Below are 23,560 nucleotides of genomic sequence, written 5' to 3'. Positions count from 1 at the left end.
GCTGCCAAGCTGCCAGCCCTTTCTTAGTAGACAGAGCTCTCAGCCAACCTTGTGCATTGGGCTGTCTGTGGTGCCGAAGTATTGGAGATGGCTGAGTAATGGGTTCGGTCTTCAGGAAGAAAATGAATTTCACACTTGTGTTACAGCATAGTTGTGCTTGATGCTTGCTGCCCATTACAAGAAAAAGGTCAGCATGATATAGTACTTGTCCAGAGCTCAGCTGGTAAGAACAATAAATACTAACAGAGTCGCCATCCAAGCCCTTGACAAATATCATCTCTTCCTTTGTCTGTTGCTTTCTCAAGGCCACTGGTGGCTCTTTGCTCTGCTAAGCACATAGTAAAGAGACGGACTAGGTTCGTGTCCTGATTTACTGAATTTGGCACTTGTTTTTCATCTGACACCTGTTAAGTGATCTTCATTTGGGCTATCTGGGCTCATGATCCCCAGAACTAGTGAATCACATTTTCTAGGAGTAGAGCCCAAGTATTAATATTCTCAACAAGAACTTGAGGTGATCCCTTAACAGAAGTTTGAGAGCTGCATCAGTATCTCTTTACATGTTACTTTCCTTTCATCTAACAGATTAACAACTCCTTGCGATCTCTTGGAGCCCTGATAAGGGGCTTTGGTTTCTTCCATCTTACACTTGACCAATGCTGTATTAATGGAGCTGCCTTATGGTACAATTCCAGTGATTGCCCATAGCACTGAATACCGTGTGAATGTTCCAATATGAGTTTTATAACAAGGCAGCTCTCATCACATGGATTTGGGCTTCACCCGAATTGCCCTACAGGTAGCATTATTGATGAATGGTTGTTGGTTAACATTAAAAGCTCATATGAGTTGAGATGTTAGTTTCTTCATCCCTCGAGGCTCCCACTGTATAATATGTCAGGACATATTCACCAAATATCCTGGCCCTATAGTAAGCCAGTAGAAGAGACAACATTTAAAGGAATAAGCTGTCTAGATTAAATGGGTGAAATGGTTCCACTCCAGTGTAGATAGATAACACTATACCTAGAGTTCTCTGTTACATCTTGTTCTGGTAGCTGTGCTTTAAGAAGCACAGAAGGTCGGTGATATATTGGAAGGCATCCAAAATAAAGGAATTGCAGCCAAGGGATTGGAAAAACATTGTCAATACCTAAAAACCCCTTAAGGAAAGGGTGGAGGAAAATCATTCTATAAGAAGAGTTGAAGGAACTTAGACAAAAAGTGAGCTTAGAATTACTGAGCATATCTGTTATGAATATGGCGGTGTTCAAAACACTTTACATGGAGCCACTAATATAATGCTCATATCAGAGCTCTGAGGCAGGATTTAGCATCCTCTTTCTGCATAAATGGAAGGTCGTTTTTGGAGGTGTTAAGTGATTTGGCCAGATTAACACACAGAAGTGAAGCAAGGTATGAAAACCCAAGACTACCTGAACCTCTCATCCAAGTTTTTTCCATGTCCCATGCTTCCACAAAATTGACGATGATAATTATCATTTGTCTTGAAAAGGGAGCAGGCTTGTTCTGGAAGTCCCCAGGAAGCAAAATTAGAGCCATATGGGTGAGGAGGGTGGTCAGAGATGGGAGAAGATTGAGTCTTAATCTGAAAATGTCTTCCCTTTCTAAGCTTTAGTCTCATGTATGAAGTGGGGGATTATAGCAGTACGTATCTCCTAGAGCTGTTGTGAAGAATAAATGAAATAATGCTCATAAGGCTTTCAGCTCAGTACCTGAGACTAGCAATGGCTCAATAAATCATATACATGTTAGTAGTTGTGATAATACTTTTTCAATATTGGAAGGGGGTCCTTGCAAGATAATGAGTTCCCCATCATAGGGAATTTCCTGAAAATAGATGACCACATTTATTTCTATGAAGCCATAGAAGAAAAGTGAAGGAATGTGTTTGGCTAGGGTACAACATATTTTGCATCAGAGCCATTTTATCAGACTATAAATTTTTAAAACACTTAAATTTTTAGGACCTTTAGAGTATGTTTGTTTATTCTTTACTTCCTCATCCGTGAGTATCACCCATTCTTTGCCTAGGCTCAGAAATGGAGTGAGACCCAGGAATGGGTTATGGCCAGCGATGTCTCTTGACTAAATACACCCTGCTACCCAAGCACAGACGGTGTTCTTTATGTTGATATGCTCATTGCATAAACATCTATGCCAAAATATCTGTTTGTTAAGGTCAAGTTAATGTGTTAGCCTTGACTTTTGGGTTGGACTAAGGTGTATTCAAGTCTTCTCTATCCCCTAGGACTGAGGAATTGGGGATTATGGATTCCTTACCAGCCTATGAAATCCTCAAGTGGAAATGTTCATCATGAGGATGGCCTGGTTCATTAATATGCCACATGTGTAGCTGCTTTTGAACACAAAATTATATACGATGAATCTTGTTCTACATTTATTTGCTTGCACCCCTACTTTATGTCTTTCAACCCAAGAGAGTGAGCTAGTGTGTGGCTGTGCTGTTAGTAAGGAATGAGGTTCATAAGTGACTTCAGAGCAAGTGTGCAGTGATTTGAATACACGGGAGGAGTATTTTCAATCCTTAGAAGTGGAAGTGACACCACGCTGAAGGTGACTGCTCAGTCACAAACCACCAGGCTACTTGCCTAAAGAGTAGTTCCTTGGATATCTTGCTCTCTGGAATCATCCGGAACTTTGTTTTAAAATGTTCAGTTTTTATTTCAGACTTTTGAGCACCATGGAACATGTTCAGGTATAGAAGTGCTCTACAGTATGACCTCTCCCTTTTCCGTTCTTAACTCCTTTGCACGCACTTAATACTATTTAGACAGATAGACTGCCTGGCTTTGTATTACCTCATTTCTATGTATTGCAATCCTACCCATGTCTAAGACCTAACTTAATTTTCTCCTTTCTCCAGAAAACCTTCTTCAACAAAACCCCCAAAACTTCTTCAAAGGAAACGCCCATCAGAAATAATCTCTCCTTCCTTGAAAATTATGTAGAACTGTATTTGTATCTTTCTAATAACTGCACAGTCTAATTTCCATCACTGTTATTGTTATGTATGTGTCACTGGAACAACTGACATAGTCCGAAGAACTGGCCTCCTGCATTAAATCAAGCGCCTCTCCAGTCTTTTCTTGACATTGCAAACAGAACAATCTTTTAAAAATGAAAAATCTCAACATGTTGCATCCTCCCATAAATCTGTTCAAATACTTTTTTTTTTTTTTTTTTGGATACGCGGGCCTCTCACTGTTGTGGCCTCTCCCGTTGCGGAGCACAGGCTCCGGATGCGCAGGCTCAGCAGCCATGGCTCACAGGCCCAGCTGCTCCACGGCATGTGGGATCTTCCCAGCTGCTCCACGGCATGTGGGATCTTCCCAGACCGGGGCACGGACCCACGTCCCCTGCATCGGCAGGCGGACTCTCAACCACTGCGCCACCAGGGAAGCCCTCAAATACTTCTTATTGTACTTATTATAAAGATTGAACTCTTTAACATGGCCTTTAAGTCCCAGCAAGATCAGGCCCCTGCCTGCCTCTCTAACCTCACCTTATACCAGTTTCTCTACATTGTTTTCTTAAATATCCTTGGCTGTCTCCTGCCTCAGGGCCTCTGCACATGTCCTTCTTACTCTCGGAAAATTTCTCCCCACTTCCTCAGTTTCTTCGGTACAAATTCCATTCACCGTACAGTGGTTGACCTCCCCTTTCATTTCCCAGTCTCTTTTGGGCCCATAACTATTCTTTCTCCTTGAGCCCTGCTCTATTCCTTGATTGCACTCATTTCTATTTGTAATTATAGTCTTATCTAGTTAATGTTGAGCTCTCCCACTAGGTTGCGAACTCCTTGAGGACAGACATGATATTTGTTTGTTTTGAACATTACATTCAGCACTTGGGACAGCACCCAAAACAGAGTGCCCCCAAAGCTTTGGTTGAATGAAAATAAATAAATAAATAAAACGATTTTAATAGCTAGTCTGTAATTTCCTCAAGAGCAAAGCCAGTTTATTCATGCCCTAAACTACTGTGAAGCCTAACGAAGGTTCTGACTCAGTAGACATATAATAAATTACGACTGTGAAATGAGTGAAGGGAGAAAGGGCAGGCAGGTGGATGCAGATGCCCTAAGAAGATACATTCTGGGGAATGACGGCGCAAGGAATCTGAGACTGCCTCCTCTTCTTATGACTGACTTCACTTCCCAAGGCTTTTGTTCCCATCCCCAAAGATAAGAAACTCCAATCAAACTCACATCTCTCCACCTCCAACACCAAAATGAAACAAGCCTTATCCCAGAGCCCAGGAAGAGGGGAAAATATAAATTGAGCTGAGATCAGTACACCCAGGGGGGAGGTGGCAGTGAAATACCAATAAACCATATTAATATGCTGAAATCAGGAAGAATAGGTTGAACTCCAACCCATATGTAATAACTATACGTGAGAGAGTGCAGGAGAAGGCAAGCCTAGGTTTCAGTCAGAATTCAAATGAGATCTGTAATGAAACTGGTAATATAATTATAAACTGTGAAAACATTTTCCCTTCTCCCTCTTCTTGTACTTAATGGACAGCTTGCTAAGCAATGGCCTGGAGCTGGTGCTGGGAGCTGTGGAGAGCCCCTAGAGTGCATTCTGGTTTTTTTTTCCCCCTCCCCCCCTCACATCTCTTCATTAGAAAAGTCTAAGTCCACAAAACCATGGAAGGAAAAAATGCTTCAAGCTTCCCTAAAGAGTAACTGATCCCCAGGTTAAAAGTGACAGGGGGCTTGAGGGGAGAACAAACCCCGGAAAACCATTCTAAGCAGCTGAACATGTTCCGGCTTTTCAAGATGTCACAGCAGCCATTTCAGTTGCGATGTTTAACGGCGCTTCGTGCTACGGTGTTCACTTGGCTTCCTACCAGGATGAATTGTTAACTAATTTCCCTTCTTAACAAAAGGTATAACTGAGTTTGGCATCCACATTTGGAGACTAATTTCTGTGTTTTGATAGCAGATCAAGTCCAAAAATATATTAGTAGGAACCAGAGGCAGAGCATGGTTGCAGGGGGTAGGGGAATTTAATTTATTCTCGTTAATAATTCTGCTGTTGTGAGCAGAAGCCCGCTTTGACTTTTTGACTAGGAGGAGAGAATGGCAAGTGGGAGCTTTGATGGGATGGAGCTCAGGACTGTGGAGTTAGATGTGCCATCATGGCTGGCTTGGTGTTGGCAAAGCGGTGTAGGGTTGCGGCAGTGGTGCAGTGCTGGGATAGAGAAGGTCACGTGGTACAGAGGTTAGGCGCACTGATCTGTGACACAGCGGGTGTGAGTTCTACTCCCACTTCTTCTGATAGCTAGTTTTCTGACCTTGGTAATATTAATTCACCCCCCGCTTCTCACTTTTCTTTCCAAGAGCAGTGTTGACACTCCTTGCCCCAGCTGAGTGGGAGTGGGGCAGGCGAGTGCGCATGCGCTTGGCCAGCTGGGAGAATAGCTCTGACGATGAGAACGTTGTGCTTTTCCCTTTCTGTTTGTTCAGTGTTTTATTATTTTTGAAGACAAAGAGGTTGAGAAGAGGTCTTAGTGGGTATGGCCAGGTAAGAAGAAGGTACAATTTTAGAGAGGCTTAGCTTGGCCCCAAGGAAGAAAATTAAATAGTTAAAAATTCACTAATAATATCACCACTTCTTGATTCATATATAGTGCCTGTTACTTCCCTTCCTTCCTCCCTCCTTCCTGTGGTCAGCAAATATAGCACATCGCCTTCTCTGTGGCATGCTTCGATGCTCAGGGATGCAGATATGGATAAAACAGTATCTCTGGCCTCCCCCAGTTTGGTGGTAGTAAGACACTACCAAGCAGATGAAATAGGAAACACAGTGTGGTAAGAGTCTTAACGGGGTGTGCAGTGTGTGTTCTGGGAAAATAGGGGAGGAACAGCCAAGTACCCCAAGCTGGAGGTGGGGTGTGGTGCTAAGGAGAGGATGTCTTAAGGAGGTGCTACCTGAGTTGGGTCTTAGAGCCACTGGTGCTTCCCTGAAGGTGGGTGAGGATGACACAGGCTTTCCAGAGGGATCATGGACACTTCTCACTGCATCCCTATAGACCCTGCTGCTCAAGCCTCCTGGTAACTGTGATAATAACAACACTGTGAATTGGTAACATTTACAGAACATTGCTATGTGCCAGGCCCCGTGCTGAGTGCTTTGCAAAGCATTACCTCATTTAATTCTATTACTACATGTGGTAGATCCAGGCATTTTCCCCATTTTAAATTTAAGGGAAACTAAAGCTGAGGGAATTTATGTGACCACCTCAATGTCACACGGGCAGGAGCGGGTTGAGCAGAATTATTTCAAATTAGTGGCCACAGGATGTGGTAGACAGAATTATTCAATGACAAGATCAGGTTCTACCTATGCCACAAATTCACCTTGACTTTGGGCAAATCTCTACTTCTCCAGGCTTTTCCCAGATTTTTTCATTGTAAAATGTGGGAAAGGGAACGAGATGGTCTTAAAATTCCTCCCTGGCCTAACGTTCTAACAGTAGAATGAGAAATACTGGGCCTCAGAGTCCCTCTTTACTCATCCCATTAGGTATGTGACCTCCGGAGTATTTATGCAGTCATTCCATTAGCATCCTCAGTCCTCTGCTTTCTGACTCTTGTCTGGGACAGTCTGTGGCTAGGCAGCCCCTGAGCGAGGATCTTGGGAGCAGAGGCAGCTGAGCAAACCTTTCACAGCCCACAAGTTGCCATTTGAAGAATGCTTAGAAGGATCACAGCCAAGCTTGTGCAGGGACCGCAGGCTCCCAGGGCTGCTGGGATGAAACAGAAAGTGGTGGGGAGCTGGGCCATGGTGGGAAAGATGCCTCTCAGTCTTTAACTCCCAGCTTCAGCTGCTGAGGGACCTTGAACATCTCGGATGCCAGCAAGAGCACGGGAGGGGGAGGATGCACCATATTCAGAAGGATGTGATGAGATGGGAGGAATAATTAAAACCTGTGTATCCGTCCTGCTTCTCTACCTCCCCCTGCTCATTCCTCCCCCCTTCCCCCTCCCCACTCCCAGCCTGGGGTGCCCAGCAGAGCCTTGCTGTTTGGCTTTCCTCCCTAGCCACGCCTCCGAGTTATCTAACCCAAATATATCTGCAGCTGCACATCCTTGTTTTTTGTTTTGTTTTGTTTTGTTTTGTTTTTTTGGCTGCTGTTGGCAACTTCCTGGAGCTCTGCTAAAGTCCCTGGGCATCTCACCCTTACTTGGAATTATTCCCAGAGCCTGGAGCACCCCTGAACTTTCCATGTCTTCCCTCCCCTGCTTTCACCCTGATTCTCATTTGGACTTTATCAATGAATCCATCCATCAAAGACCGTCAGCTGACACTGCTGAGTGTCTGCTCATTGCCAGGACTCATACTCTAGAACTCACTCAGATACTTATCTGCACTAAGGGAGTGTGAGGTAGGGGAAAGAACAGGAGGTTTATAAGCAGAAAACCTCCAGTACGAATCTGCACTCCTCCACTTACTAACTATGGATCTTGGATGAGTCACCTCACTTCTCTGAACCATCAATTTCACCATCTATAAAAGTACAGCTCTTCGCCTCTACTTCACAGGGCGTTGATGAGGTTGAAATAGAAAGCGGTACGAAAATAGCCTATAACAGGTGCTCAGTAAATGCTAAGCATGCCCTCAAAGGGGTTGCACTTGTTATTTAAAGTGATTGGATACCTATAAAGCAAAAGACAACACTAGAAGGCAGATCATAATCTGGACCAGGAGGGGCATATAGTTAAGAGTCAGCAAAGGCAGAAATAGAGACACAGTTGTAGAGAACAAACGTATGGACACCAAGGGGGGAAAGCCGCGGGGGCTGGGCAGTGGCGGTGGGATGAATTGCGCGATTGGGATTGACATGTATACACTGATGTGTATAAAATGGATGACTAATAAGAACCCGCTGTATAAAAAAATAAATAAAATTTAAAAAAAAAAAAAAGAGTCAGCAAGATCGCCAGGGAAGCCTGGTATTTTCCACTGGCCAGCTCTGGGTAAAGCTTCAAGGAGCTAGAGGCTTTAATTTGCCTTGGATTTGTCCCATCGGAGGAAGCTGGATGGACAGGGATTGGAAGTGAGACTCTCTGCTTTGTTGGAGATGATGAGAGAGAGTGAAGACAAGAAGGATGACCTTCCAGGCAGAAGGGACAGTAAGAGCAAAGGTGCGGCAGGAGCAGACAGCATCCAGAGCATCTGCGGCTCTGTGGGGCTTGAACGGGACTAAAAGGAGGAGCAGATGAGAAGAGCAAGGGTCTCTGTGTTGGGCTTTTACCGTGGAGGTGGTCGGGGGTCACAAAGCCGCTAAAGGGTTGTTTTTTTTTTTTAAAGAAGATGTTGGGGGTAGGAGTTTATTAATTAATTAATTTATTTTTGCTGTGTTGGGTCTTCGTTTCAGTGCGAGGGCTTTTTCTAGTTGTGGCGAGCGGGGACCACTTTCCATCGCGGTGCATGGGCCTCTCACTATCGCGGCCTCTCTTGTTGCGGAGCGCAGGCTCAGTAGTTGTGGCTCACGGGCCCAGTTGCTCCGCAGCATGTGGGATCCTCCCAGACCAGGGCTCGAACCCGTGTCCCCTGCATTAGCAGGCAGACTCTCAACCACTGCGCCACCAGGGAAGCCCCCGTGAAAGGGTGTTAAGCAAGGGAGTATAAGTAAGGTAGCTGCTTAAAAGACAATGCAGTATGGCAATTCGGAGTTTGGGCTGTAGAGTCCGATGTATCTGGGCTCAACTGCTGGTTCCATGACTTACTAATAGTTATTTGATATTACAAATGTTACTTAACCCTCTGGTGTGTTTCTTAATCTGTGGAGTGGACATAACAATAATAGCTCCCTCTTAGGAAATTTAAATGAGATAATATCTGTCTAGTATTTAGTAGAATGTTTGGCAAGCACTAAACACTGGGTAATGCTTGGTTTTATTGACATTATTATCTTCATCACTCTCTCCTAGTCTAAGTTAGTCTCCCTTTTAAATGACCCTGAACTTTTCTTTTTTGCACTCAGCACATTCACAATTGCTTATTTGATGTCTAATTTGGTTAAGAGTCTGAGCTGTAGATTCACACTCCCTGGGTTCAATACCTGGCTCTGATATTTCCTAGTCATGAAGCATTGAGCTAGTTATTTAATTTCTAAGCCCTTGTTTACTCATCTTTGAAAGGGGGATGATAACAGTAAACCACCTCAAAGGGCAATCAAATGATTGTATATGAAGCACTTGACAAGGGCTCGGCACATAGTTGAGACTTGGGAAACAATACCCCTGATAATGCTGCTTTAAACCCCTAAGAGCTAAGATTGTAGCTGTCTTGTTCTTGTGGAGTCTCCAGTACACAGTCAGGGTTCAATACAGATCTGTGGACAGACTGACCACAGTGTAGAAGGTGAGTCTGAGGGCCCAAGACAGAAGGCAAGCAATTTACTAGGGGGCTGTTACATTTAGTCTATATGGTAATGTCTGAACAAGGGCATTAGAAGTGAGAGTGAAGATGAGGGAGTCCTATGGAACGAGAGCAAGGAAACTTAGCAGCTCATTTTAAGGAGAAGCCAAAGAGGGAAAGGAGTCAAAGACCACTTGACATCTGCCTCCTGGGATCCCTTAGAGGCTGGTGACCGCAGACATCAAAATAAGAGTATGTGCCAAGCTGTGAAGTGCATGAACACCAACGGCAGAGTGCATGGGTTCAAGTCCTAACTCCACCTTCCCTATGATGCTACTTTGTCTTCGGAAAAACAGGGATGCTAATGCACCGGGAATCAGACTGGGATCCTGGGGATTAAGTGGTTGTTAAATGCAAGAGCCTGGCCGTGGTAAACACACCCAAAAGCTAGCTATTATTACTATTCTGCTCACGCACCAACTTTCCTATGTGAGATCAAGAATCAGGTGCCCACCTCTTGGTTATTTTTGTAGAAAAGAAGGAAAGAAAAATGCAAGGAACTTTGAAGAACACACGGTCTTAGGACCTTTACAAATCCTACCTGGATGGAAATTATTAGTAAGAGATGTCACTGTGCTCTGCGAGCAAAATTAATTTGCCAGATCTCTTAAGGCTGCGCTCTTGAAGGTTTGAATCATTTGAGTAATATTTCAGGTGAAGTCTCACCACAGTCCTCGGGCCAGGATGGAGAATGGAGAGAGTGATCAGTCCTGGCCCTCACACAGGTCCTGACGTGACGGGAGAGTGTGAAGGCTCCGGGGGTGGCCATTTCCTGAAGAGACTCCAATGCAGCATTAACGTGCCGGGCATGCAGCCTGCCATGGAAGCAGAGGTTGGAAGGGAGGCCCAGGGGCCCAGTGATTGGAGCTGGTGTCACATTTGAAATATGGAAACAACTAACAATGGCAGCTTCTGCCTCAAGAGAGAACGTAGGTGCAGGGGTGAGGGCACACGGTGGCCGTGTGGCACCTGGCAAAGCAGCCAGCTTGGCCATTTTCTAAATTGTAGAATGTGAGAGCCAAAAATTACTTTCAGCCTCATCTTTGCTCGTTTCCTGTCTCGTTAGCACTCCAGCCAAATGAGACGGCTGTTTCCTGAAGGCCCAGGTTCTCTTTTTTTTTCCTCTACAGCCATTCCTTTCCTGTCATCTAAATCCTCTTTTCCCTTCACTCCACCTAGCTGCTGCTTCCTAGTGCTTAAATGTTCAGCTCAGATGTGACCACCTTGACTTTGCAGGGGAGACAGGGGCCCCAGCTCTGTGCCTCCAAAGCTCCCTGTTTCATCTTCACCACAACCTTGATGATGGTCTGTAGGAACTGTCTAGTTATCCTGCAACACTACTTTCAGGCAGGGTCTCTCTCCTCCACCTTGATAGCCTCCAAATTTTGTCACAGTATCCAACTAGGAGTGGGAACTCCGTATTTTTATTTTTTTCTTTATTTCTCTGTTTTTAAAAAAATTATTGGAGTATAATTGCATTACAATGTCGTGTTAGTTTCTGCTGTAGAACAAAGTGAATCAACTATATGTATGTATACCCTCCGTCTTGAGCCTCCCTCCCAACCCACCCCCATCCCACCTCTCTAGATCATCACAGAGCACCGAGGTGAGCTCCCTGTGCTATACAGCAGCTTCCTACTAGCTATCTATTTTACACGTGGCAGTGTATATATGTCAGTGCTGCTCTCTCAATACATCCCACCCTCCCCTTCCCTCCCTGTGTCCACAAGTCTCTACATCTGCGTCTCTTTTCCTGCCCTGCAAGTAGGTTCATCAGTACAATTTTTCTAGATTCCATATATATGCATTAATATACAATATTTCTTTTTCTCTTCCTCATTTACTTCACTCTGTATGACAGACTCTAGGTTCATCCATATCACTACAAATGACCCAATTTCATTCCTTTTTATGGCTGAGTAATATTCCATTATATATATATATATATGTCATATCTTCTTTATCCATTCATCTGTCGATGGACATTTAGGTTGCTTCTATGCCCTGGCTGTTGTTATAGAGCTGCAATGAACATTGGAGTACATGAATCTTTTTGAATTATGTTTTTCTCAGGGTATATGCCCAATAGTGGGATTGCCGGGTCATATGGTAGTTTTGTTTTTAGTTTTTTAAGGAACCTCCATACTGTTCTCCAAAGTGACTGTATCAATTTACATTCCCACCAACAGTACAAGAGTGTTCCCTTTTCTCCACACCCTCCCTGGCATTTACTGTTTGTAGATTTTTTGATGGTGGCCATTCTGACTGGTGTGAGGTGATACCTCATTGTGGTTTTCATTTGCATTTCTCTAATAATTAGTGATGTTGAGCATCTTTTTATGTGTTTCTTGGCCATCTGTATGTCTTCTTTGGAGAAATGTCTATGTAGGTCTTCTGCCCATTTTTTGATTGGGCTGTATGTTTTTTTTGATATTGAGTTGCATGAGCTGCTTGTATGTTTTGGAGATTAATATATATGACAAACCCACAGCAAACATTATTCTCAGTGGTGAAAAACTGAAAGCATTTCCTCTTGATCAGGAACAAGACAAGGGTGCCCACTCTCACCACTATTATTCAACATAGTTTTGGAAGTCCTAGCCGTGGCACTCAGAGAAGAAAAAGAAATAAAAGGAATCCAAACTGGAAAAGAAGAAGTACAACTGTCGCTGTTTGCAGATGACATGATACTATACATAGAAAATCCCAAAGATGCCACCAGAAAACTACTAGAGCTAATCAATGAATTTAGTAAAGTTGCAGGATACAAAATTAATACACAGAAATCTCTTGCATTCCTATACACTAACAACAAAAAATCAGAAAGAGAAATTAAGGGAACAATCCCATTTACCATTGCAACAAAAAGAGTAAAATACCTAGGAATAAAACTACCTAAGAATGCAATAGACCTGTATGCAGAAAACTATAAGACACTGATGAAAGAAATTAAAGACAACACAAACAGATGGAGAGGTATACCACATTCTTGGATTGGAAGAATCAACATTGTGAAAATGACTATACTACGCAAAGCAATCTACAGATTCAGTGCAATCCCTATCAAACTACCAATGGCATTTTTCACAGAACTAGAACAAAAATTTTTACAATTTGTATGGAAACACAAAAGATCCCGAATAGCCAAAGCAATCTTGAGAAAGAAAAATGGAGCTAGAGGAATCAGGCTCCCTGACTTCAGACTATACTACAAAGCTACAGTAATCAAGACAGTATGGTACTGGCACAAAAACAGAAATACAGATCAATGGAACAGGATAGAAAGCCCAGAGATAAACCCACACACATATAGTCACCTTATCTTTGACAACGTAGGCAAAAATATACAATGGAGAAAAGGCAGCCTCTTCAATAAGTCGTGCTGGGAAAACTGGACAGCTACATATAAAAGAACGAAACACTTCCTAACACCATACAAAAAATAAACTCAAAATGGATTAAAGACCTAAATGTAAGGAACTCTGTAGTTTTAGATCTATTTCCCGTTCAAGACATCAAAGCAAAACAAAACAAAAATAAAAACAGGGCTTCCCTGGTGGCGCAATGGTTGAGAGTCCGCCTGCTGATGCAGCGGACATGAGTTTGTGCCCCGGTCCGGGAAGATCCCACATGCCGTGGAGCGGCTGGGCCCGTGAGCCATGGCCGCTGAGCCTGTGCGTCCGGAGCCTGTGCTCCACAACAGGAGAGGCCACAACAGTGAGAGGCCCACATACCGGGAAAAAAAAAATCTCAAAAGCCAGTCTGAGACATTTACTATGTTATTTTGATGATGATCTGTATTGCAGTTTTATTTTGAAATCCAGAATTAGATCACATGATCTGACAGTGGGATGGCCTCTTTCACACAAACCTCAAACCCAGGAAACATAAGCTGAGTGGTTTCCAAAGCTACAGCAGAAATAGAATGGGGGCTGGAGAAGAGAATTCTCACTGAGGTTGATCTCAAAGGAAGGATTCTTAGAGAAGGGAGAGGTTGAGTTGAACATTAAGGGTAGGTTGGGCTTGAACATTCATCAACCCCCTCAAAGAACTTGTTTGAGGAGAGGATGAGACTGGTTTGTGCAAAAGGAAATTGAGCTCAGCTTTTCCCCCTCCCTTATCAAGCTGCTGAGTCAGCCCTCAGCAGCTCCCAGTCTCACACCTTCCCCATCCTCACGCTCCCAATAAGATCCATCTATACAACAAGCACATACTTATGGCATATCGGGTATTTCAAATATAATGTGAGACAGCAAATTGGCCTTTGGAGCCCTCCAGTCACCTTTTGAATCTCCATCCTTCTGCCCTCCCAGGATCAAGCTCACTATTAGAATCCAAATTAACATAATATTGGTTAATTATAAAAATAACCAACAAAAAGTCATCAATGTGCCCCTGATGTGGCAGGCAGTGTACCAGGTGTTTTACCTACTATGTCTTAATCTTTCCAGAACCTATTCACTCGTGGAACAAATATTAATTTCATGTTCCTTATGTGTCCTGGAGCATTAGAGATGCTGTCTTGGAAAACAACAACAACACACACACACATTATAAAGACCCTGCCTTCATAATGCTTTCATTGTCAGCAGGAGACACACACCAAAGCAAACTAGCAAAATAATGGAATATGTGGAGGTGATGAAATCAGTGAGAGCTGCTGTGAAAATAATTAAAATGGTGTGAAATAGTTAAAACAAAGAGGAGAGTTGGGATGTCATCTCAGATAGGGTGGTCAGAGAGACCTCTCTGAGGAGGTGGCTTTTCAACTGAGATATGAAGTGAAGAAGGAAGAAAGGGTACTTCAGGGAGAGGGAACAGCAAACCCAAAGCCAGTGACAGAGAAGCTGGGACGGGGTGGGCATGGCTGGGTGGATGGGGTGAGGTAGGGTTGCATAGGTGAGCAGGAACCGGGTCTTCTGTGGCATAGGCATTCTTTTGCCTTTCCATCTGATGCTCAGCAAAGTAGGGCTCTCATGAGCATTCCTTTGTTCAGAGGCACTTCCTGTCTGCCCCAACTTTGTATGTTTAAATTAAGCCGGGCCACCCCATTCCTGGCCTGTCACCATTCATGAAAAGTTTCAGCATCCCTGCCCTGGTCACTTCTCCCCCTGACGTATCGCTTCTTTCCTCATTTATGGCCCTCAGTTCAGTTCTGTGTCTGCCTGCCTCCTGACATAGTTTTTGCTTCTTTTCCTCTGCCTGTCTCCACGCTGCCCTGAGAACCAGGGGCGGATTGACCTCTCTTTGGGACATGCCTTCCAGGTCCATCCCAGACACAGCCCCACTGCCCACTCTGACTCCATGCACGATGGCACCCACAAACCAGCTCATCTGACCATCCTGACACCCAGTTCCCAGTTCCCAACTACTACTTGTCACATCATTATTTGAGGTTCATAATTTGAGAGGGATTAGAATTTGACTAAGCAACCTGAGTATTTGAAATTTCAAAGGATAAATGAATTGGTAAGATGGAATTTCAGGCAGTGAATGACGATTATTATTATTTTTTTTTAAAGAATTTGCCCCCATCTCCCCCTCATTTAAGTCTGTTTTTCAAAACCCTTCTCCGTTGCCATAGAAGATGCTACTTGGGGAATCTCAGGGCACTTTCCCATAATGGAAATGAGAAAGTCAAAAAGAAACACACCAGCAAATAATGTTCCTTTTTGCCCTGGGATACTGTTCGTGATTATTTCTCAGAAGTGATCTTTAATTGTTTCATCTAAAGAGTATGCCGTCTTCTTTCCTCTGACTCTCTTCCTAGAGGCTTGTGAATTAGATCCAGCTATTAGTAGCACTTACTAATTTCCTCTGAGTCTTGCTGGCTGAAGCGCTGGGCTTGAAACAACTTTTAATTTTGTTTTTAATTAAATTTCAGTTGTTTCAAATCACTCACTTTTAATGTCCTTTCTTTGCAGCCCTCAGAAGCAACAGGAGCTGTGTGTTCTTGTCGATATGCACACACCGTCTGATGTGCATGTATCCATGGCCTGGCTAATGACTGACTCCTGGCTGAGGTCCAGTGCAAGAGCAGGCAATTAAGAAAACAGAAATGAGTCACAGAATGAGCCTTTGTTTACCCTGTTATATTCAAAGCTTAAGCAGGAGGCTCTGTTATTGTGGGGTTTTTTTGCCAAACTGTATTTGAACAAGGCAACGTTCCCTTGTATTTCACAATAGGGTTATCAAATATATGTAAGTAAAAATAGTATAAGAATAGCTAACACTTATTAAGCATTTATTATGTGCTAGGTACTGCTTTAAGGACTTTATGTAGATGACCTCATTTACATTAAAAGTGAGTAATTTAAAACAACGGAAAATTAATTTACATATATTACCTTCCACATTCCTATGAGATTCTTATGCACAGTTTTATAGCTGAGGAACCGAGGCCCATTTAACTGGATCATTATCTCTGGGTTAGGTTAGTTCGTGGCTGGGCTGGAACGTGAAAACTGGCCGCCTGACTCCATGGTCCTGCTCTTAAACACTGCACTGGACTCTCCGTCTATAAAAAAAACAGGAAGGGCTTCATCATCTAAATGAACTTAACAACAAAAAATAGAGAAGATTGACTACTTCTTTGCAAAAGTGAAATTATGTTCATCTCTATTTGGTCTGTTATGGCCTCCGGTAAAACCCGATCCTATTGTGTAAATTGTAAACTGCCCTGTGGGGTTGAGTTCAGATTCACAGAATCCTAGGTTGGGTATTTAACTGCTCTTTCAGATACTTAGCACTGCAGAAAGGACAATTGAGTTTGAAAGCAAAAGCATAAATACACGCCAAATCTTACACATCCCCTAGTTTAGCTAACATCATTTGCTTTACTGCTGGTCCCAACCGAAAATATTTAGAACCCAATGATTTTCCATCTTAGAACTTCACGTACTTTATTATTTTTTTGCAAGAAACATTATTTAACTGATATCACCACTTTCCCTTCTCCTCCCCAAATACACACACACACACACACGCACACACACACGCGTGCACACACACACACACACACAGCCTGCTGGGTACTCACAGCAGCTCCTTTCTCCGCAGCACTCCTTATTTGTAGTCCTGTACGTGTTGATGCATTTGCTTGTTTTATGCTCATTTCCTTGGACATGCGCTACAGCCAAGTGCTGTAGTGCTGTGTCTTTTGTGTTCCCTGCTGAATACCCAGTTCTTCCAACCAGGCCTGGCATATGTATGGCACTCAATAAACATTTGTCAACTATGTGAATAAATATGTTCAGACTTAAACTCAGTAACCAGACTGCTGAGAAGTAAAGTGACAGTTAGATGAAGCACAGGAATGAGGAAATGAGGAAACCGAGTCCCAAAGAAGGTAATAGGTTTGCCCAAGCTTACACAGCTGCTGAACAAGATCTGTCTGACTCCAGGAGCTCTCATATCTCTTGCTGTGAGGATCAAGTGAGATATTGCATGTAAAGGTGTTAGACAGTATCTTAAATGCTGAACAAACGTTGCCTGTTACTAAGGCTCATTAGTGAGTCTCCGGTGAAATTTCAAGCGCTGTTGGAGAATGCAGGGGGAAAACTGTGCGGTCGCCTTCTTTTGTTCCATTTGATAACATCTACGGTGGTGGTCTTCAAAGAGCTGAAAGCACCGTTTGTCACTTCATCCATCCGAACATCCATCCATCCAAAATGTTTACTGATTACCTGCTAAGTGCCAGACACTTTGCTAAGGAACCATAATTTGAAGATGAGTTAGATATGTCCCTCCAAAGCTCAGTCTCTTCCAAGGTAGATAAGACGTCAACTTGCCCAAACCTTGCCACCTGGGGGATATTCAGTAAGTTTGTGCTGAACTCAAATCCTTTAACAGTGACAATTGTGTAAGGAGAGAGCTTCATATGCAAGGCCACTGGGGCAGAAGAAGGACAGGCCACTTCCAGGTGAAAGAACCAGGGAGGACAAATTGCCTTTGACAGGGACTGGGGGGACGGGTATGGTTAGGAGGATGCTCCAGGGTATGGAACAACCTGAGCAAAGACAAAAGGACGGGTGGGCTAGAAAGGACGTGCGTGAGATGGGGAGCAGTCAGCTGCTGCCTTTTTTATCCAGCGCCTCTCCTAGTCCAAGGGAGAGACAACAATGTTCCTTAGTTGCCAGGGACAGAAAAAATAAATAGCAAGCACATTTTGGTCACCAACTATGTGTTTGACTCAATACTATAAATATGTGTGTGTGTGTATTTTATTCTTTATTCCTCCCCAAACCTTCTGAAGTTGTTGGTATACTAGCAGTAGTAGTAGTAGTAGTAGCAGCAGCAGTACTCTTATTATTAAAGTAATAAGGAGTGATTGTAGTAAACACTAAATATGCCCTCATTCATAGTCCTAGTCTGTTGGGTTGGTGACTCTGTCGGTGTATATTCTTCCAGAATTTTGCTACTCCTACACTGGCACAAATACATACATACACACATGCATGAACACACACACACACCCCTCCTGAATTGCTGCTTGTTTGTTTGTTTCAAACCTGAGATAAGATCCTACATATTCTTAGGCAACTTGCTTTCCTAATCAACCATGGACATCTCAGTATGGTTATGTGGAGTATGTGATAGGTATTATTATCTCCATTTTACAGAAGAGGAGCTAGGACTTTCCTGGTGGCGCAGTGGTTAAGAATCCGCCTGCCAATGCAGGGGACACGGGTTCCATCCCTGGTCCAGGAAGATCCCACATGCTGAGGTGCAACTAAGCCAGAGAGCCACAACTACTGAGCCCGCGTGCCACAACTACTGAAGCCTGTGCGCCTAGAGCCCGTGCTCTGCAACAAAGAGAAGCCACTGCAGTGAGAAGCCCACGCACCACAATGAAGAGTAACCCCCGCTCGCTGCAACTAGAGAAAGCCCATGCACAGCAACGAAAACCCAATGCAGCCATACATAAACAAACAAACAAACAAATAAAATAAGAGGAGCCCTCAAAGTCAGATAATGGGCATAAAGTTCATCAGCTGGTGAGTGGCAGGGTTGAGGCACCAACCAGTTCTTTCTGATTTCAGAGCCTGGCTCCCGTAAGCTACACCCCCTGAGAACAGAATGAAAGAACTCATCCTTCACGTACCATGTACCAGAAATGTGGATCTCAGTCATCCTACATCCTGTTTGAGCCTCAAGACCTTCATTTGGTCCTCAAATAAAAATCTTACCCTTTTTCTCCTCACCTTTCCCAGAATTCATAGTAGGCTCAGCTGGTGCAGGGATGGCGGCTGTGGACGCTGCAGTGAACCTAAACTGAGCCTCCTTTGTTATGTTGCTCCAGGTACCAGTATTCTGTATTTAAGCAGCTGTTCTCATCTCTGCCAGATGGTGAAATCTGTTTCATCAACATGACTGTTGAAACGTCTGATTTTTGGAAGCCTTGCCTCATGTACTCCTTTGTAGCATCATAAAACAATTAAATTTAGGCTTAGCATTAATTTGAATTATTGTCCGGTTTCCAGAAAATATCTTCTGGAAATGTCAAGAGGAGGTATTACATGTCTTTGGAAATATTAAGTATTGAATTACAGTATTATGTCACTTTCCCCCTGCCATTTCTCTCTCGTTCACACACAGTCAGCATGGTCTGATTTATGTTTCAGGCACCACCGTGAGAAACTCAGTACGTAGGGAAATAACCAGAGATGAATATTGACAGAGGCCAAACACACACACACACATACACACACATTAGTAGTGTGGATTGGTTTTCCTCAAAGTAAGAAGAATGGGAGGCAGCCTGGTGTTACAGACAGAGCCCTAGACTCAGAGACGGGTGGACTGAGCTCTGATTTGGAATCATCAGCTCCTTAGCTGTGCAGTTTAAAACATGTACCTTTGACATCCTTCAGCTTCAATTTCCTTGTCTGTAAAATGGGGGTAAAATTAACATTTGCCCTCCAGAGTTATTTCTAGGATCAATTAGATTAACAGCAGCAGCGATAATAAAAACTTCCATTTGATAAGTAAGGTACACAGAGTCACATATGATATTCCTTCAAATGCTCCAAGGTAAATATTATTCATCCTCTTTTAGATGAGGAAGCTGAGGAAAGGAATATTAAGCAGATCCCAAGGTCATTCAAATAAAAAATGGTAAGGACACTTTTTGAATCCAGTTTTGCCAATTCCAAGGTCTGTGCTTTTCCCACTGAATTCAAAAGAGAAGAGAATAGACGGTATGAGATCTAGAGAGAAAGGAACACACACACATGTACATACATGCACGCACGCACGCAATGACAGACACGCAAAAGCAGGCAGGTGCCTGGACCTAATTTGGTCGGTTGGCATTGAACCCACGGTGTGGCAATGAAACAGATCTGGGAGGAATTGCTAATATGGTTATTCTTAGTGCTCACAGTTGTGAGTCGTCCTTGCCAAACAGGCCCTGACGTTTGTGCAGATTGCTTGGGAAAGGCAAAAAGAAGCGCATTTCATAGAAAAGGGTGGACCAGAAGAAGGGGATGGGGCAAGGAACGTAATTAAACTGCTGGATCTGGAAAATCACAGGGCACGTTCATGCATTTGTTAATTCAGCCAGCCAGTCATGTCCTAAGCCACAAATTTTGTATTTTCATTACAAATGTATTGAACCTAATAGGTGCCAGGCATTTCTCCAGGGCCTCTACAATGTTACCTCACTCCTGCGACATATTTCTTTTTAAATTTTTATTGGAGTATAATTGCTTTACAATGTTGTGTTAGTTTCTGCTCAACAAAGTGGATCAGTTATAAATATATATATATATATATATATATATATATATATATATATATATATATATATATATATATCTCCACTCTTCTTAAGATTCTTCTCCCATATAGGTCATTACAGAGTACTGAGTAGAGTTCCTGCAACATATCTTAAAATAGTATCCCTTGTTCCTGCCCTAGCCAGCTTGCCCCGGGAAATGGTGAAAATCAGAGATGCTGCTGAGATAAGCCATGAATCCACACAGGGAAAATGACCATTCTTGGGTAGACAGGGTAAAGGTTTTCTTCTTCTAAATGAAGCTATTGTCTGACTGTTTCCCAGGCAGGGCCTCCATGTTGCACAGCTCCAGGAGCAACATCTAAATAGGGTAGAGTTATTCACAGAATTATCTGTGTTTGTGTATGTACACATACGCAAGCATATATACATAGGCACACTCAATTGTCCAATTATATTGTATATATGAAATATACAATAATATATATACCATATATGATATATATGGTATATATATGGTGTATGTGGTATATATGGATAGACATGTGATTATGCATAGCATGATTTTTTTTTTTGCTATGTAAATTTTGTCCCCGGAATAGTACAACTCAGAGGCCCTAGCCAGGCGCAGTCCTGTTCTTAGGCAATTCAAGTGTTTCTCATTTAATGGTCATAGAACCTCTGTGAAATAACTATTCCCTTTGTACAGATGTGGAAACTGAGGAGGGTTGCCAAGATTAAGTGATTTGTTCCAGGGTCACACAGTTACTCAGTGGCTGGGCTAGGATTTAATCCATGCTTGTTTGACTCCAAAATCCAGACCTCTAACCCCCATTCACGTTCATGTCTTATGTGAGCAACTGACAGAGAGGGAAGTTTTTCAATATTAGTCAGACCTAAAGGATCTTTGCGTTTTGGGAGCGACTGTCCACGTTCATTCAAGAAGCACACTGATCTTATCGGATCAAAAAGAAATCCAACATTGAGATTGGGTTTGATGCATAAATTCCCAATGAGTTAATGAAGAAATTTTTTTAAAAGAAAGGAAGAAAAGATAAACGAATTATTAAATTAAAAGCAAATAGCTGCTTTTAATCTTTAACCACAATTCTTCTTTAAAATTTTAAGTAACAAAGAAAAACGGGAAGCATTTTATGACTTTGTTCTTTTCCCCTGCTGCCTAGCTTGATACCAAATTGTTATATCTCTGGGGAGAAAAATAATTTTTTGAAATTTCAACACTTTAAACCTCTTTTGTTCAGACTCAAACACCCCTAACTCAACCTTGAAGCAAGAGCAAGGATACATAAAGGCTTGTGGAATTCTGTGGCAATCTGTTTTAGCTAGACTTTGATCACATTTTGAGGTGGGGAAGATAGAAAGCATAGAAACACAATTGCCTGGAGCAAATATGGGTCTGGCACTACAGGGAAACCTCTGTTTGGGGAGAGGGAGCAAGTGCTTTGAAACAGCTTTATTTGGAAATAACTCTTTTGCTAACCTAGAACACCAGTGGCCTGTCTATAGCCATGCTTCCTTTTCTGGGACATCTAGTGATGGATTCTTCCATGTTTCTTCTATGGCATGGACCTCACAAGGGTATTAGCATTTCATCTTCCCATCGAAGGATCTCTAGCCTCATGACAACTTACTTTCATGGAATCTATTCTTTGTTTATTTTTTATTTTATTGAAGTGTAGTTCATTTACAATGTGTTACTTTCAAGTGTACAGCAAAGTGATTCAGATACATATATATATATCAGAATATATGTATGTATATATATATATATATATACTTTTTCAGATTCTTTTCCATTAAAAGTTATTACAAGATACTGAGTATGGTTACCTGTGCTCTACAGTAGGCCCTTGTTTTTGCCTATTTTATACGTAGTAGTGTGTATATGTTAACCCTAAAATGCGAATTTAGCTCTCTTCCCCCCCCCCACTATCCCCTTGGTGCCCATAAGTTTGTTTTCTATGTCTGTTGAGTCTGTTTCTATTTTGTAAATAAGCTCATTTGAATCATTTTTTTTAAGATCCCACATATAAGTGATATCATATGATATTTCTCTGACTTACTTCACTTAATATGGTAATCTCTAGGTCCGTCCATGTTGCTGCAAATGGCATTATTTCATTCTTTTTTTATAGACGTTCCTTAAAAAAACTAAAAATAGGGTTACCATATGACTCTGCAATCTCATTCCTGTGCATATATCCAGAGAAAACTCTAATTCAAAAAGACACATGCACCCCAATGTTCATAGCAGCACTATTTACAATAGCCAGGACATGGAAGGAACCTAAATGTCCATGGACAGATGAATGGATAAAGAAGATGTGGTGTATATATACAAAATACTACTCAGCAATGGAATTTATTCTTCATTGTCAGTGTGAAATCCTAGAACAAACACTGAGCTAGAAGTCACAGCACTCAGGTTCTGGTCCAAACTCAACACTTTCCAGCTCTGTTGCCTTGGGAAATTCAGTTCACCTCTTTGACCGTCACCTCCATCACGTTGCTAAGAGGCTGGGAGTCGTAAAATCTAGGTTTTAGTTATGGACATTTCACTAATCCCAGTGGGATCTGGGGCACATCTCTCTCCTTCCTTAGCCCTCAGTTTCTTTATTTCTAAAGGAAGAGGGTCTCCCTGGAGCATCCATTCTCAGTGAGGACAGTAATACTTCCAAAGGGATGAAACTGATTCTTGGGAAGTACAGGGAGGGGGGCACAAAAAATCTTAACTCCTTTTATGTACAACAAAAGCACAGTACATAAACAGATATACAGGATATCTGTGGTATTAAAAGTTTATGGGTGGGGGAGTGATTAGGGGAAAAAAGGTCTAAAAAGGTTGTTTCGTGTGTGGTGATAAAAAAAATTAAAAGTTGAGAGGGACTTCCCTGGTGGTCCAGTGGTTAAGACTCCACGCTCCCAATGCAGTGGGTACAGGTTCGGGTTTGATCCCTGGTCAGGGAACTAAGATCCCACAAGCCGCGTGGCATGGCCATACACAGAAAAAAAAACTGAGAAACTCTAGAGTAGAGGAACTGAGAGTTTTCTAACACTTTAGAATTAAACCTGTTAACTTAGCGTCAGACAGTTCTGATCTATTGTATGATTGTTCCAAGAAAATTCTGATCTTAACCAAGTTTCTATCTTCCTTAGACCTTAAAAAACAGTATTTTCGGGCTTCCCTGGTAGCGCAGTGGTTGAGAGTCCGCCTGCCGATGCAGGGGACCTGGGTTCATGCCCCAGTCTGGGAAGATCCCACATGCCGCGGAGCGGCTGGGCCCGTGAGCCATGGCCACTGAGCCTGCGCGTCCGGAGCCTG

The sequence above is a fragment of the Delphinapterus leucas genome, chromosome 6 (genome assembly GCF_059928025.1).
Source record: "Delphinapterus leucas isolate spDelLeu-1000000601 "Yukka" chromosome 6, BTC_Dleu_Yukka2, whole genome shotgun sequence".
Lineage (NCBI taxonomy): Eukaryota > Metazoa > Chordata > Mammalia > Artiodactyla > Monodontidae > Delphinapterus > Delphinapterus leucas.
The sequence above is the reverse complement of the archived record's forward strand: the minus strand, read 5'-3'. Positions refer to the sequence as shown.